This window comes from Canis lupus, chromosome 23 (genome assembly GCF_003254725.2).
Source record: "Canis lupus dingo isolate Sandy chromosome 23, ASM325472v2, whole genome shotgun sequence".
NCBI classification, from domain to species: Eukaryota; Metazoa; Chordata; class Mammalia; order Carnivora; family Canidae; genus Canis; species Canis lupus.
The window spans coordinates 211,644-227,622 of record NC_064265.1 but is presented as its reverse complement, the minus strand read 5'-3'; the positions used below and the strand labels follow the sequence as shown (position 1 = coordinate 227,622).

General features: G+C 41.6%; 1 protein-coding gene and 1 pseudogene across 2 annotated transcripts in view; both read left to right on the top strand.

Moving 5' to 3' along the window:
- The window catches only part of LOC112668863 (cystatin-9-like), a 1,128,704-nt gene that overhangs the window by 950,913 nt on the left and 161,812 nt on the right, over nt 1–15,979 (top strand). The window lies entirely within an intron of this gene.
- LOC112668925 (lysine--tRNA ligase-like) lies at nt 9,042–10,278 on the top strand (annotated as a pseudogene).

The window sequence follows — 15,979 nt, the reverse complement described above, 5'->3', positions numbered from 1 at the left end:
TTTAACAATTGGCAGCTGGCTCAAATGCCACAAAAACAATGCAGAAACATCAAATAAGATTCTAAGTGGGCAGTGACCATCATTTTTTGTAGTGTGGTCACCAATGGTAACCTTGAGAAGAGCAGTTGGTGTGGATTGGAGTGGATTGAGAAAATTGAATGCTGGGGATTGGAGGCAGTAAATCCAAGAGACACTCTTGATGTAAGGGTCATGGAATTTGGAGGTGGTAGCTGGGTAGGGTAATGGCATCAAGAAAGTATTCCTAACATAGAAGAACTGCATGCTTGCATGCTGTGAGGCAAGGGGCAGAAAGAGGAGAAAGTGACAGAGGGAGAGAAGTGTGAGTTGCTGGTGTGGTGTCCCCAAACTTATGAAGGGGACAGAAGCCTAATGCACACACAGGAGCCTCTCTGCAGAGTGGGAGAGGGGTCATGAACTGAGGATTAAGGTAGCTAGCTGTGTGGTATAGATGCCAGTCAGGGGGGTGGGGGTGGGGCTGTAGTTGGCAGAAAAGCTGGTTTAAGTGAGGAATAGGATGTGGGTTAAGTCCAACAAAGTTATATGAAAAGATATAATAAAGATAAAAGTAGAACTCAATGAACAGAAGCAAATTTTAAATAGGATGGATCAACAAAGACAGAAGTTTAACTCATTAAAAAGCTAGTAAAGTAGGCAAAATCTTTTATCCCAAAACAGACCATAGAAACAGACCACAGGGATTGTTTTCCTGGTGTTTTTCTCCTAAGGCTTTTCATATCCTGCTTCCCTGTCTTGAGTCAGTGCTATGGCTCCTGACAAAACATGTGAAAAATATCACCTCCTCTTGCTGGCTCATGGCCTCAGGTTTCCATGGACTTAGTCTGACACCATAGGAATAATCTACCACACTCTGCCCTGCTCATTGAGTTCGATAATTGCATGACTGTCTTTGTCTAGGTAAGTAAGTCTTTTGCTTTGAAGCCCAAAGGGCCAAATGCCAGCCAGCAGTTTTGGTCAGACCCAGCTCTCTATATACCCAACTAAGATAGTGCAGCAGTGCCTGCCATTGCTGCATTCAGAGGGCTGCTTTGACAGAGTTGGACCAGGCTGAGCACAAAAATGATAGATCTTGGGACTCTATGGTGGAAAAGTCATGGTCCTAATTCTTGCTTAAAGCTGAATTCCCACCCCACAGACCTGGCAGGTGATGTTCCAGCATCGGACACAGAGATGCACTCCTTCACAGGCTAGCCCATCCTTTGTTAAGAGTGCCCTGTTTCTCTGAAAAACTTCCCTGTTTTAGCTGTAAAGAACTTCTTGGAAAACCTGGGGATATCAGCCATAGATCTGGAATAATGCAAAAGAAAATCAAGTCCCACTTCCATATGATAATGGTATGAAACTTCAAAGCAATTCTGAACCCCTCAACCAGAGTGCATAGCCTAAAAATGCCAGGCCATGTAGTAGTGGGATGGGTGAGGTATATGATGAGGACAGCAGCCACCAGACAGCATGTGCCCATCCTGTGGAGCAGGCTTAGCTCCACCCACATGGTAGCCATGGGGCAAAATTATCCAACAATGCCAAATATTTAGGTTTTTCTGAAAAGAAGTCAGAAATCTAGACTTTTAGTAAAAATGAATTAGTCATGAATTAGAGGCTTTTTAAGATTTTATTTATTTGGGCAGCCTGGGTGGCTCAGTGATTTAGCGCCACCTTCAGCCCAGGGCCTGATCCTGGAGATCCAGGATTGAGTCCCACGTTGGGCTCCCTGCATGGAGCCTGCTTCTCCCTGTGCCCATGTCTCTGCCTTTCTCTCTCTCTCTCTCTATCTCGTGAAAAAATAAAATATTTAAAAAAATAAAAGGATTTTACTTATTTATTTGATAGAAAAAGAGAGAGCACAAGTGGGGGGAGGGAGAGGGATACATGTGGGGAGAGCTCAACACAGGGTTCAATCTCATGACCCTGAGATCATGACCTGAGCCAAAACCAAGAGTCAATTTCCCAATGGACTGAACCACCCTGGCCCCCCACACCTGAGTTGTTTTTTAAATAGTACAAGCTAACATTCTCATAATCAACAACAACCTTAGGACTTCACTTTTCCAGGCTAAACTTACCCAACCCATTTGGTATCCTTGATGTCACAGAAGTTTTAGACCTTCAGTCACAACACTCAAAGACAGTTTTCTTTAAAAATTTCACAAGAAAATGGATTCATCACTTTAACCAGATTCTTCCAGTATAGTTACAGGGGATTCTTGTCTTTGCTCCAACACTGCAGGTTTCTATTAATGCAGTCTTTGCTTGTCTTGGCTTGTATCACTTGGATTTCTGTTTGGCCAAATCTACCTGTTCTGTGTTCATAAAATTTATTTTTTTTTAATTTTTGGTGGAGGACTTTAATCAGTGACTCTTAAAATAGATTGAATTAAGATAGGAGGTAGTGATGGGGATATGAGCTTCACTGAGCCTAGGTGATGGAATTTCCATGTATTATAAATGACAAAGTCTGGGGATGTGAGTGGTTGAGGTCGGTAGAGGACAAGGCCACATGATGAGAGGCAGTTAGGAACTGTCAGGGCTTTGGAAAGAGCCTCTATGTGGATACCCATGTGAGACATGGATTGTTGAGGAAGCTGAAATCCAAGGAATGAAGAGAAACAGCCCTAGGGAACCTATAAACAGCCACTGCAAGAAAGAGGAGAGGACCAGGAAGAAGAAAGGCCACACTGCAACAGTTTCAGGTGGTAACAGGGCTGTAGGAAGCATTCATCCAGAGCATGCTGCACAGGAGGTAGGTACCTTCTCTCGATTCCTAGCACAGAGGTAAAGTCCTTGTCATGACCATGGGGCCCTCCTGGACCAGCTTGTGGCTACCTCTAAGGCTTCACTGTAGCCCACAGTTCATTTGGTTTTGTCCACAGGCTTCCCTCCAGTTCCTGGAATAGGCCACACTCCTTCTCACCTTACGGCACTTGGCATGGACAGCCCTCCTAGGGAAATGCCTCCACACTGATTCCCACAAATACATACCTTTCTCCTGCATTTTGTCAGATCTTGGCACACCTGTCTCTAGAAGTGAACTTCAACTGAGAGGATCTTGTCAGGTGTGAGTTTTTACCTGCATTTCTTAAATTCTCTGGACTCATTTTCCTCAACTCCCAACAGGTATGGAGTGCTAATCTCATGGCCTAAAGTATAGGGGTAGAATGAAGCCATTTGTTAATGGTCCTGCTCAGTTCCTGGGCTTTGTAAAAGGTTGCCTAAGCCCAAATAAGACAGGTAAATGTCCAGTTAAAGAGTGAAATGTTATACAAATAAAAATGTTGGCTTGAAATAACCAGTGCCCCCATCAGTCCACTGTCATTGCAAAGTGCAAGTTTGGTTGGAAACATCAATTCACAGAGGGTGGAAAGAAACGACAAACTCTCCTTCCACCTCTCATTTCGCTCCCATACCTTGTGTCCCTACTGTCAACAGCTCCATGGCAGACAAGGTGTGGGAGGAGAAAGTTGGCCATGGGGATACCCAGATTCCAGCTGTGGGGCACTTCAAATGAGCTGTAGCCCTAGTAAATTCACCCAGAGTCAGGTGTCCCACCCTGCCAAATCCAAGAAGGGGCTTGCTCTGGCAGACCTGAGGGAGGCCACCGCATCTCCATCTGACAGTCTGGGGTTCTCAATGATTCTAAGGATGACAATCATCTCAGAGGGACTCCAGCTCATTCTCTAGCTAAATAAGTGAATCAGACTTTCAGGCCTTTTGAGGCCTGTCGGTTCCACTGCAGCTTCTCTTATATCTTACAAGCCTTTGTGGAAAGCAGGGGGTTACCTATATGGGTTTGACTTGTAGAGTAGGAGTGAAGGCCAGCACACCACCTGAATGCTGTTTGTAGGCCTGATGAGCTTTGTGCTACAGTCCCACACCAGCCCCCAGGAGAATGTAGAATACCCAGTTATGTTGATTTGTCATCTACCTGTATAGTTATGAGTCAAGGAGGATCCAAGCAGCTCTAAAGAGAACAAAATGCTTAAGAGCAACTTTTCTCAGTAAAATGAAGCACCTGATGACCAGAATTCAGTTTTCTTTACTGAACAATCCCAGTTGGATATTCTCAAACAAATAAAAAAGATTTTATTTATTTAGTTGACAGAGAAAGAGAGAGAGCACAATCAGGGTGAGTGGCAGATAGAAGGACATGGAGAAGTAGGCTCTCCCTGAGCAGGGAGATGATGTGGGACTTGATTCCAGGACCCTGGGATCATGACCTGAGCCTAAGGCAGATGCTTAACTGTCTGAGACACTCAAGTGCCACCCAATTGGATATTCTTTATAGGATATCAAATGAATGTAATTTCTGAAGATCAAAATCTTGAAGATCCAGAGTTCAACTAAAACCCTCAAATCCCACTGGCCTCTAATTCCAAGCTTTGTAGGAGGGAGTATTGATTAGAAACAGCATCTTAGGGATCCCTGGGTGGTGCAGCGGTTTGGCGCCTGCCTTTGGCCCAGGGCGCTATCCTGGAGACCCGGGATTGAATCCCACTTCGGGCTCCCGGTGCATAGAGCCTGCTTCTCCCTCTGCCTGTGTCTCTGCCTCTCTCTCTCTCTCTCTGTGACTATCATAAATAAATAAAAAATTAAAAAAAAGAAACAGCATCTTATTGTTCTGAGTTATTAGGGGTGCTTCAGACATCCAAAGAGGTTATTAAGTTGGGCTTTGCTGCCTTAAGTGGGGGAATTTTCTAGATGTTTGAATCACAGAGCCAGAAGGTCCTCCCTCACCCTCTGCCATACAGTGTCACCTATCACTTATCTGTTTCTCCCTTCTCCTTGTGACTAAAAAAAGGTAAATGACTGAAAATGCCATAATTCCAGGTAAAGGGTAAATTAAATGTAATCACTAAACTTCTTTTGTTGATAGCCAATATAAGCCACACCTTAAAGTGAGAAAAAAATAAGCAGCAAGTGAAATTTGTGATGTGATCAGGGTTCCTCAGAAGTTTAAAGAAGGATTGACCATCCCTGCAGTGAAAAAGAAAGCAATGAGAGGGCTCAGCAGGAAACATACACCCTCTCTGCAATGTTGCTATCAGCTTAGCTCAGGTCTCACCACCTCCAGTGACTGCATATCTCAGGTCTCCATATTACAATTTCTACTAAAAAGCATGTGATAGGCTACACCGATTGCACAACCTGCCTAGAAGGGTCACACTGTGCCAGCAAGTTTGCTGCAGACCAACCCTGAAAATTATTCCAGGTCCTACAGAGAGGCACAAAGAACAATCATCCATTGGAATTATTGTACCCAAAGTGTATTCAATAAGGAAACCTACAGCCTGAAAATAAAACGTTGAAGAACCATGTACCATTCAAATTGTCCTCAAAAGAAAGCAGAGGTAGCCATCCTTATATCAGATAAACTAAAGTTTATCCCAAAGACTCTAGAGAGATATGAAGAGGGACACTATATCATACTTAAAGGATCTATCCAACAAGAGGACTTAACAATCATCAATATATATACCCCGAATGTGGGAGCTGCCAAATATATCAATCAATTAATAACCAAAGTTAAGAAATACCTAGATAATAATACACTTATACTTGGTGACTTCAATGTAGCACTTCCTACAATCGATAGGTCTTCTAAGCACAACATCTCCAAAGAAACAGGAGCTATAAATGATACACTGGACCAGATGGATTTCACAGGTATCTACAGAACTTTACATCCAAACTCAACTGAATACACATTCTTCTCAAGTGCACATGGAACTTTCTCCAAAATAGACCACATACTGGGTCACAAATCAGGTATTAACTGATACCAAAAGATTGGATCGTCCGCTGTGAATTTTCAGACCATAATGCCTTGAAATTAGAACTAAATCACAAGAAGAAGTTTGGAGGATTTCAAACACGTGGAGGTTAAGGACCATCCTGCTAAAAGATGAAAGGATCAACCAGGAAATTAAGGAAGAATTAAAAAGATTCATGGAAACTAATGAGAATGAAGACAGAACCATTCACAATCTGTGGGATACAGCAAAAGCCGTCCTGAGGGGAAAATACATCGCAAATCAAGCATCCATCCAAAAACTGGAAAGAACTCAAATACAAAAACTAACCTTGCACCTAAAGGAGCTAGAGAAAAAACAGCAAATAGATCCTACACCCAGCAAAAGAAGAGAGTTAATAAAGATTCAAACAGAACTCAATGAAATAGAGACCAGAAGAACTGTGGAACAGATCAACAAAACCAGGAGTTGTTCTTTGAAAGAATTAATAACATACATAAACCATTAGCCAGCTTTATTTAAAAAAAAAGACTCAAATTAATAAAATCATGAACGAGAAGGGACAGATCACTACCAACACCAAGGAAATACAAATGATTTTTTTTAATTTTTTTATTATTTATTTATGATAGTCATACAGAGAGAGAGAGAGAGAGGCAGAGACACAGGCAGAGGGAGAAGCAGGGTCAATGCACTGGGAGCCTGACGTGGGACTCGATCCCGGGTCTCCAGGATCGCGCCCTGGGCCAAAGGCAGGCGCCAAACTGCTGCGCCACCCAGGGACCCCAATACAAATGATTTTAAAAACATTATGAGCAGTTATACTCCAATATTAGACCATCTAGAAAAATGGACGCATTTCTGGAAAACCACAAACTACCAAAACTGGAACTGGAAGAAATAGAAAACCTCAAGAGGCCAATAACCAGGGAGGAAATTGAAGGAGTCATCAAAAACCTCCTAAGACACAAAAGTCCAGGGCCAGATGGCTTCCCAGGAGAATTCTATCAAACGTTTAAAGAAGAAACCATACCTATTCTACTAAAGCTGTTCGGAAAGATAGAAAGAGATGGAATACTTCCAAACTCATTCAATGAGGCCAGCATCACCTTAATTCCAAAACCAGACAAAGACCCCACCAAAAAAGAGTATTATAAACCAATATCCCTGATGAACATGGATGCAAACATTCTCAACAAGATACGAGCTAATAGGATACAACAATACATTAAGATTATTCATCATGACCAAGTGGGATTTATCCCCGGGATACAAGGCTGGTTCAATACTCATAAAACAATCAGTGTGATTCATCATATCAGCAAGAGAAAAAACAAGAACCATATGATCCTCTCATTAGATGCAGAGAAAGCATTTGACAAAATACAGCATCCATTCCTGAACAAAGCTCTTCAGAGTATAGGGATAGAGGGAACATTCCTCAACATTTTAAGAGCCATCTACAAAAAGCCCACAGCAAATATCATTCTTAAGGGGGAAACAGTGGGAGCCTTTCCCCTAAGATCAGGAACAAGACAGGGATGTCCACTCTCACCACTGCTATTCAACATAGTATTGGAAGTCCTAGCCTCAGCAATCAGACAACAAAAAGAAATAAAAGGCATTCAAATTGGCAAAGAAAAAGTCAAACTCTCCCTCTTCACAGATGACATGACACTCTACCTAGAAAACCCAAAAGCCTCCACCCCAAGATTGCTAGAACTCATACAGCAATGTGGCAGTGTGGCAGGATACAAAATCAATGCCCCCAAATCAGTGGCATTTCTATACACTAACAATGAGACTGATGAAAGAGAAATTAAGGAGTCAATCCCATTTACAATTGTACCCAAAAGCATAAGATACTAAGGAATAAACCTAACCAAAGAGGGAAAGGATCTATACCCGGAAAACTACAGAACTCTTCTGAGGAAATTAAGGAAGACACAAAGAGATGGAAAATATTTCATGCTCATTGATTGGAAGAATTAATATTGTAAAAATGTCAGTGCTACCCAGGGCAATTTACACGTTTAATGCAATCCCTAACAAAATACCATGGACTTTCTTCAGAGAGTTGGAACAAATCATCTTAAGGTTTCTGTGGAATCAGAAAAGACCCCAAATAGCCAGGGGAATATTAAAAAAGGAAACCAGTGCTGGGGCATCGCAATGCCAGATTTCAGGTTGTACTACAAAGCTGTGATCAAGACAGTGTGGTACTGGCACAAAAACAGACACATAGATCAATGGAACAGAATAGAGAACCCAGAAGTGGGCCTTCAACTGTATGGTCAGCTAATATTCGACAAAGCAGGAAAGACTATCCACTGGACAAAGGACAGTCTCTTCAATAAATGGTGCTGGGAAAATTGTACATCCACGTGCAGAAGAATGAAACTAGACCACTCTCTAATACCATACACAAAGATAAACTCAAAATGGATGAAATTCTAAATGTGAGACAAGAATCCATCAAAATCCTAGAGGAGAACACAGGCAACACCCTTTTTTGAACTTGGCCACAGCAACTTCTTGCAAGATACATCTATGCAGGGAAGGGAAACAAAAGCAAAAATGAACTATTGGGACTTCATCAAGATAAAAACTTCTGGAAAGCAAAAGACACAGTCAACAAAACTAAAAGACAACCTAGAGAATGGAAGAAGATATTTGCAAATGACCTATCAGATAAGGGGCTAGTTTCCAGGATCTATAAAGAACTTATTAAACCCAACAGCAAAGAAACAAACAATCCAATCATGAAATGGGCAAAAGACATGAACAGAAACTTCACAGAGGAAGACATAGACATGGCCAACAAGCACATGAGAAAATGCTCTGCATCACTTGCCATCAGGGAAATACAAATCAAAACAATGAGATACCACCTTACACCAGTGAGAATGGGGAAAATTAACAAGACAGGAAACACCAAATGTTGGAGAGGATGTGGAGAAAGGTGAACCCTCTTGCACTGTTGGTGGGAATGTGAACTGGTACAGCCACCTTGGAAAACTGTATGTGGTTCCTCAAAGAGTTAAAACTAGAACTGCCTTATGACTCAGCAATTGCACTGCTGGGGATTTACGCCAAAGATACAGATGCAGTGAAATGTCAGGACACCTACTCCCCAGTGTTTATATCAACAATTTCCACAATAGCCAAACAGTTAAAGGAGCCTCGGTTTCCATTGAAAGATGAATAGATAAAGAAGATGTGGTCTAGCCTTTTCAGGTTTGGCCCTTGGGAAAGATGGCTGCGGTGCAGGGCACTGAGGTGAAAATGGATGCCAGCGAGCTAAAACCGAGCAAAAATGAGTTAAAGAGGTACCTAAAACCTGAGAAGAAAATTGCAGAGTAGGAAGCCAAGTAGAAGGAACTCAGTGAAAAACAGCTAAGCCAGTCCACTGCTGCTGCCACCAACCACACCACTGATAATGATGTGGGTGCTGAGGAGGAGAGTCTAGACCCAAATGAATACTTCAAGATCTGCATCCAAGCAATCCACCAACTGAAAATCAATGGGGAAGACCCATATCCACACAAGTTCCATGTTGACATCTCGTTCACTCATTTCATCGAAGAATATGGTCACCTGAAGCCTGGAGACCACCTGACTGACATCACCTTAAAAGTGGCAGGTAGGATACATGCCAAAAGAGCTTCTGGGGGAAAGCTCATCTTCTATGACCTTCAAGTTGCAAGTCATGGCCAATTCCAGGAATTATAAATCAGAAGAAGAATTTATCCACATCAGTAACAAACTATGTCGGGGAGACATAACTGGAGTTCAGGAAAATCCTGGGAAAACCAAGAAGGGTGAGCTGAGCATCATTCCCTATAAGATCACACTACTGTCTCCTTGCTTGCATATGTTACCTCATCTCCACTTTGGCCTCAAAGACAAGGAAACACGGTATCGTCAGAGATACTTTGACTTGACCCTGAATGACTTTGTGAGGCAGAAATTTATCATCCACTCTAAGATCATCACATACATAAGGAGTTTCTTGGATGAGTTGGGATTCCTAGAGATTGAAACTCCCATGATGAACATCATCCCAGGGGAAGTTGTGGCCAAGCCTTTCATCACCTACCACAATGAGTTGGACATGAATTTATACGTGAGGATTGCTCCAGAACTCTACCATAAGATACTGGTGGTTGGTGGCATTGACTGTGTTTATAAAATTGGACGCTAGCTCCAGAATGAAGGAATTTATTTGACTCACAATCCTGAGTTCACCACCCGTGAGTTCTTAATGGCCTATGCAGATTATCATGATCTCATGGAAATCACAGAGAAGAAGGTGAAGCACATTACGGGCAGTTAAAAGGTCATGTACCATTCAGATGGCCCAGAGGGTGAAGCCTATGAAATTGACTTCACCCCACGCTTCCAGAGAATCAGCATGGTAGAAGAGCTTGAGAAGGCCTTTGGGGTGAAGCTGCCAGAAACTAAGCTCTTTGAAACTGAGGAAATTAGCAAAATTCTTTTTTTTAATAATAAATTTATTTTTTATTGGTGTTCAATTGGCCAACATACAGAATAACACCCAGTGCTCATCCCACCAAGTGCCCCCCTCAGTGCCCATTACCCAGTCACCCCCACCCCCCGCCATCCTCCCCTTCCACCACCCCTAGTTCATTTCCCAGAGTTAGGAGTCTTCCATGGTCTGTCTCCCTTTCTGATATTTCCCACACATTTCTTCTCCCTTCCCTTATATTCCCTTTCACTATTATTTATATTCCCCAAATGAATGAGAACATATAATGTTTGTCCTTCTCCGATTAACTTATTTCATTCAGCATAATACCCTCCAGTTCCATCCACATTGAAGCAAATGGTGGGTATTTGTCATGTCTAATGGCTGAGTAATATTCTATTGTATACATAAACCACATGTTCTTTATCCATTCATCTTTCGATGGACACCGAGGCTCCTTCCACAGTTTGGCTATTATGGACATTGCTGCTAGAAACATCAAGGTGCAGGTGTCCTGGCATTTCACTGCATCTGTATCTTTGGGGTAAATCCCCAGCAGGGCAATTGCTGGGTCGTAGGGCAGGTCTATTTTTAACTCTTTGAGGAACCTCCACACAGTTTTCCAGAGTGGCTGCACCAGTTCACATTCCCACCAACAGTGCAAGAGGGTTCCCCTTTCTCCACATCCTCTCCAACATTTGTGGTTTCCTGCCTTGTTAATTTTCCCCATTCTCACTGGTGTGAGGTGGGATCTCATTGTGGTTTTGATTTGTATTTCCCTGATGGCAAGTGAAGCGGAACTTTTTCTCATGTGCTTGTTGGCCATGTCTATGTCTTCCTCTGTGAGATTTCTGTTCATGTCTTTTGCCCATTTCATGATTGGATTATTTGTTTCTTTGCTGTTGAGTTTAAATAAGTTCTTTACTATCTTGGAAATTACCCCTTTATCTCATATGTCATTTGCAAATATCTTCTCCCATTCTGTAGGTTGTCTTTTAGTTTTGTTTACTGTATCCTTTGCTGTGCAAAAGCTTCTTATCTTGATGAAGTCCCAATAGTTCATTTTTGCTTTTGTTTCTTTTGCCTTCGTGGATATATCTTGCAAGAAGTTACTGTGGCCGAGTTCAAAAAGGGTGTTGCCTGTGTTCTCCTCTAGGATTTTGATGGAATCTTGTCTCTCATTTAGATCTTTCATCCATTTTGAGTTTATCTTTGTGTATGGTGCAAGAGAGTGGTCTAGTTTCATTCTTCTGCATGTGGATGTCCAATTTTCTCAGCACCATTTATTGAAGAGACTGTCTTTCTTCCAATGGATAGTCTTTCCTCCTTTATCGAATATTAGTTGACCATAAAGTTCAGGGTCCACTTCTGGATTCTCTATTCTGTTCCATTGATCTATGTGTCTGCTTTTGTGCCAGTACCACACTGTTTTGATGACCACAGCTTTGTAGTACAACCTGAAATCTGGCATTGTGATGCCCCCAGCTATGGTTTTCTTTTTTAAAATTCCCCTGGCTATTCCGGGTATTTTCTGATAACACACAAATCTTAAGATAATTTGTTCTAACTCTCTGAAGAAAGTCCATGGTATTTTGATAGGGATTGCATTAAACGTGTACATTGCCCTGGGTAATATTGACATTTTCACAATATTAATTCTGCCAATCCATGAGCATGGAATATTTTTCCATCTCTTTGCGTCTTCCTCAATTTCTTTCAGAAGTGTTCTATAGTTTTTAGGGTATAGATCCTTTACCTCCTTGGTTAGGTTTATCCCTAGGTATCTTATGCTTTTAGGTGCAATTGTAAATGAGATTGACTCCTTAATTTCTCTTTCTTCAGTCTCATTGTTAGTGTATAGAAATGCCATTGATTTCTGGGCATTGAATTTGTGTCCTGCCACGCTACCAAATTGCTGTATGAGTTCCAGCAATCTTGGGGTGGAGGCTTTTGGGTTTTCTAGGTAGAGTATCATGTCATCGGCAAAGAGGGAGAGTTTGACTTCTTCTTTGCCAATTTGAATGTCTCTATGTCTTTTTGTTGTCTGATTACTGAGGCTAGGACTTCCAATACTATGTTAAATAGCAGTGGTGAGAGTGGACATCCCTGTCTTGTTCCTGATCTTAGGGGAAAGGCTCCCAGTGCTTCCCCATTGAGAATGATATTTGCTGTGGGCTTTTCGTAGATGGCTTTGAAGATGTCGAGGATAGTTCCCTCTATCCCTACATTCTGAAGAGTTTTGATCAGGAATGGATGCTGTATTTTGTCAAATGCTTTCTCTGCATCTAATAAGAGGATCATATGGTTCTTGGTTTTTCTCTTGCTGATATGATGAATCACATTGATTGTTTTACAAGTGTTGAACCAGCCTTGTGTCCCGGGGATAAATCCTACTTGGTCATGGTGAATAGTTTTCTTAATGTGCTGTTGGATCCTATTGGCTAGTATCTTGTTGAGAATTTTTACATCCATGTTCATCAGGGATATTGGTCTGTAATTCTCCTTTTTGGGGGTCTTTGTCTGGTTTTGGAATTAAGGTGAGGCTGGCCTCATAGAACCAATTTGGAAGTACTCCATCTCTTTATATCTTTCCAAACAGCTTTAGTAGAATAGGTATGGTTTCTTCTTTAAACGTTTGATAGAATTCCCCTGGGACGCCATCTGGCCCTGGACTTTTGTGTCTTGGGAGGTTTTTGATGACTGCTTCAATTTCCTCCCTGGTTATTGGCCTGTTCAGGTTTTCTTTTTTTTCCTGTTCCAGTTTTGGTAGTTTGTGGCTTTCCAGGAATGCGTCCATTTCTTCTAGATTGCCTAATTTATTGGCGTATAGCTGTTCATAATATGTTTTTAAAATCATTTCTATTTCCTTGGTGTTGGTAATGATCTCTCCTTTCTCATTCATGATTTTATTAATTTGAGTCTCCTCTCTCTTCTTTTTAATAAGGTTGGCTAATGGTTTATCTATCTTATTAATTCTTTCAAAGAACCAACTCCTGGTTCTGTTAATCTGTTCCACAGTTCTTCTGGTCTCGATTTCGTTGAGTTATGCTCAAATTTTAATTAACTCTCTTCTTCTGCTGGGCATGGGGTCCATCTGCTATTTTTCTCTAGCTCCTTTATGTGTAAGGTTAGCTTTTGTATTTGAGTTCTTTCCAGTTTTTGAATGGATGCTTGTATTGCCATGTATTTCCCCCTTACGACTGCTTTTGCTGCATCCCAAAGATTTTGAATGGTTGTATCTTCATTCTCATTCGTTTCCATGAATCTTTTTAATTCTTCCTTAATTTCCTGGTTGACCCTATCATCTTTTAGCTAGATGGTCCTTAACCTCCACGTGTTTGAGGTCCTTCCAAACTTCTTGCTGTCATTTAGTTCTAATTTCAAGGCATTATGGTCTGAGAATATGCAGGGGACGATCCCAATCTTTTGATATCGGTTCAGACCCAATTTGTGACCCAGTATGTGGTCTATTCTGGAAAAAGTTCCATGTGCACTTGAGAAGAATTGTATTCAGTTGAGTTTGGATGTAAAGTTCTGTAGATATCTGTGAAACCCATCTGGTCCAGTGTATCATTTAAAGCTCTCATTTCCTTGGAGATGTGCTTAGAAGACCTATTGAGGGTAGAAAGAGCTAGATTGAAGTCACCAAGTATAAGTGTATTATTATCTAAGTATTTCTTCACTTTGGTTATTAATTGGTTTAAAAATTTGGCAGCTCCCACATTCGGGGCATATATATTGAGGATTGTTAAGTCCTCTTGTTGGATAGATCCTTTACATATGAGATAGTGTCCCTCTTCATCTCTCACTACAGTCTTCGGGGTAAATTTTAGTTTATCTGATATAAGGATGGCTACCCCTGCTTTCTTTTGAGGACCATTTGAATGGTAAATGGTTCTCCAACCTTTTATTTTCAGGCTGTAGGTGTCCTTCTGTCTAAAATGAGTCTCTTGTAGACAGCAAATAGATGGGTCCTGCTTTTTTTTTTAATTATTGAATCTCAAGTATTATTTATTTATTTATTTATTTATTTATTTATTTATTTATATTTTTATTTATTTATGATAGTCACAGAGAGAGAGAGGCAGAGACACAGGCAGAGGGAGAAGCAGTCTCCATGCACCGGGAGCCCAACGTGGGATTCGATCCTGGATCTCCAGGATCGCGCCCTGGGCCAAAGGCAGGAGTTAAACCTCTGCACCACCCAGGGATTCGGGTCCTGCTTTTTTATCCAGTCTGATACCCTGTGCCTTTTGATGGGGTCATTAAGGCCGTTCACGTTCAGAGTTACTATTGACAGATATGAGTTTAGTGTCATCATGGTATATATTCAGTCCTTCTTTTTGTGGATTGTTGCACTGAACTTCTTCTTAAAGGGGAATTTTAAGAGTCCCCCTTAAAATTCCTTGCAGAGCTGGTTTGGAGGTCACATGTTCTTTCAGTTTCTGCCTGTTTTGGAAGCTCTTTATCTCTCCTTCCATTTTGAATGAGAGCCTTGCTGGATAAAGTATTCTTGGTTGCATGTTCTTCTCATTTAGGACCCTGAATATATCCTGCCAGCCCTTTCTGGCCTGCCAGGTCTCTGTGGAGAGGTCTGCTGTTACCCTCCTATTCCTCCCCATAAAAGTCAGGGATTTCTTGTCTCTTGCTGCCTTAAGGATCTTCTCTTTATCTTTGGAATTTGCAAGCTTCACTATTAAATGTCGAGGTGTTGAATGGTTTTTATTAATTTTAGGGGGGGATCTCTCTATTTCCTGGATCTGAAGGCCTGTTTCCCTTCCCAGATTAGGAAAGTTTTCAGCTAGGATTTGTTCAAGTACATATTCTGGCCTTCTGGCCCTTTCGGCGCCCTCGGAAACCCCAATTAAATGTAGGTTTTTCTTCCTCAGGCCGTCGTTTATTTCCCTTAATCTGTCTTCATGGTCTTTTAATTGTCTGTCTCTTTTTTCCTCAGTTTCCCTCTTTGCCATAAACTTGTCTTCTATGTCACTCACTCGTTCTTCCACCTCGTTAACCCTCGTCCTTAGGACTTCTAGTTTGGATTGCATCTCATTCAATTGATTTTTAATTTCTGCCTGATTGGATCTAAATTCTGTAGTCATGAAGTCTCTTGAGTCCTTTATGCTTTTTTCTAGAGCCACCAGTAGCTGTATAATAGTGCTTCTGAATTGGCTTTCTGACATTGAATTGTAATCCAGATTTTGTAACTCTGTGGGAGAGAGGACTGTTTCTGATTCTTTCTTTTGAGGTGAGGTTTTCCTTCTAGTCATTTTGCTCAGTGCAGAGTGGCCAAAAACAAGTTCTATTGGGAAATGGAGAAAAAGAGAGAGAGAGAAGGAATGAAAAGAGAAAAAGAAAAAAGAAAAAAGGAAGAAAAAAAGGAAAAAAGAGAAGAAAAAGAGAAAGAAAAATAAAGAAAGGTGAAAAAAAGGGTGGGGGAAGCCAACAGAAATCATAAGCAAAAGAAAAAAAAAAAGAAAAAAAAAACCACGGAGGAGTATCTTCTGATTCTGTATACTTTAAGTCCCTTGACTTCCCCTGGAACTTGTCCGTCCAGCTGGTCTTCTGGGGGAGGGGCCTGCTGTGCTGATTTTCAGGTGTCAGCACTTGGGGGAGCTGCTCAGCCCCCTGCCTGGTGCAGGGCTCAGTGGGGGTTGTTTACCCCGTGAGGCCCCAGAAGGAACAACCGCAGTGGCGGGGCCAG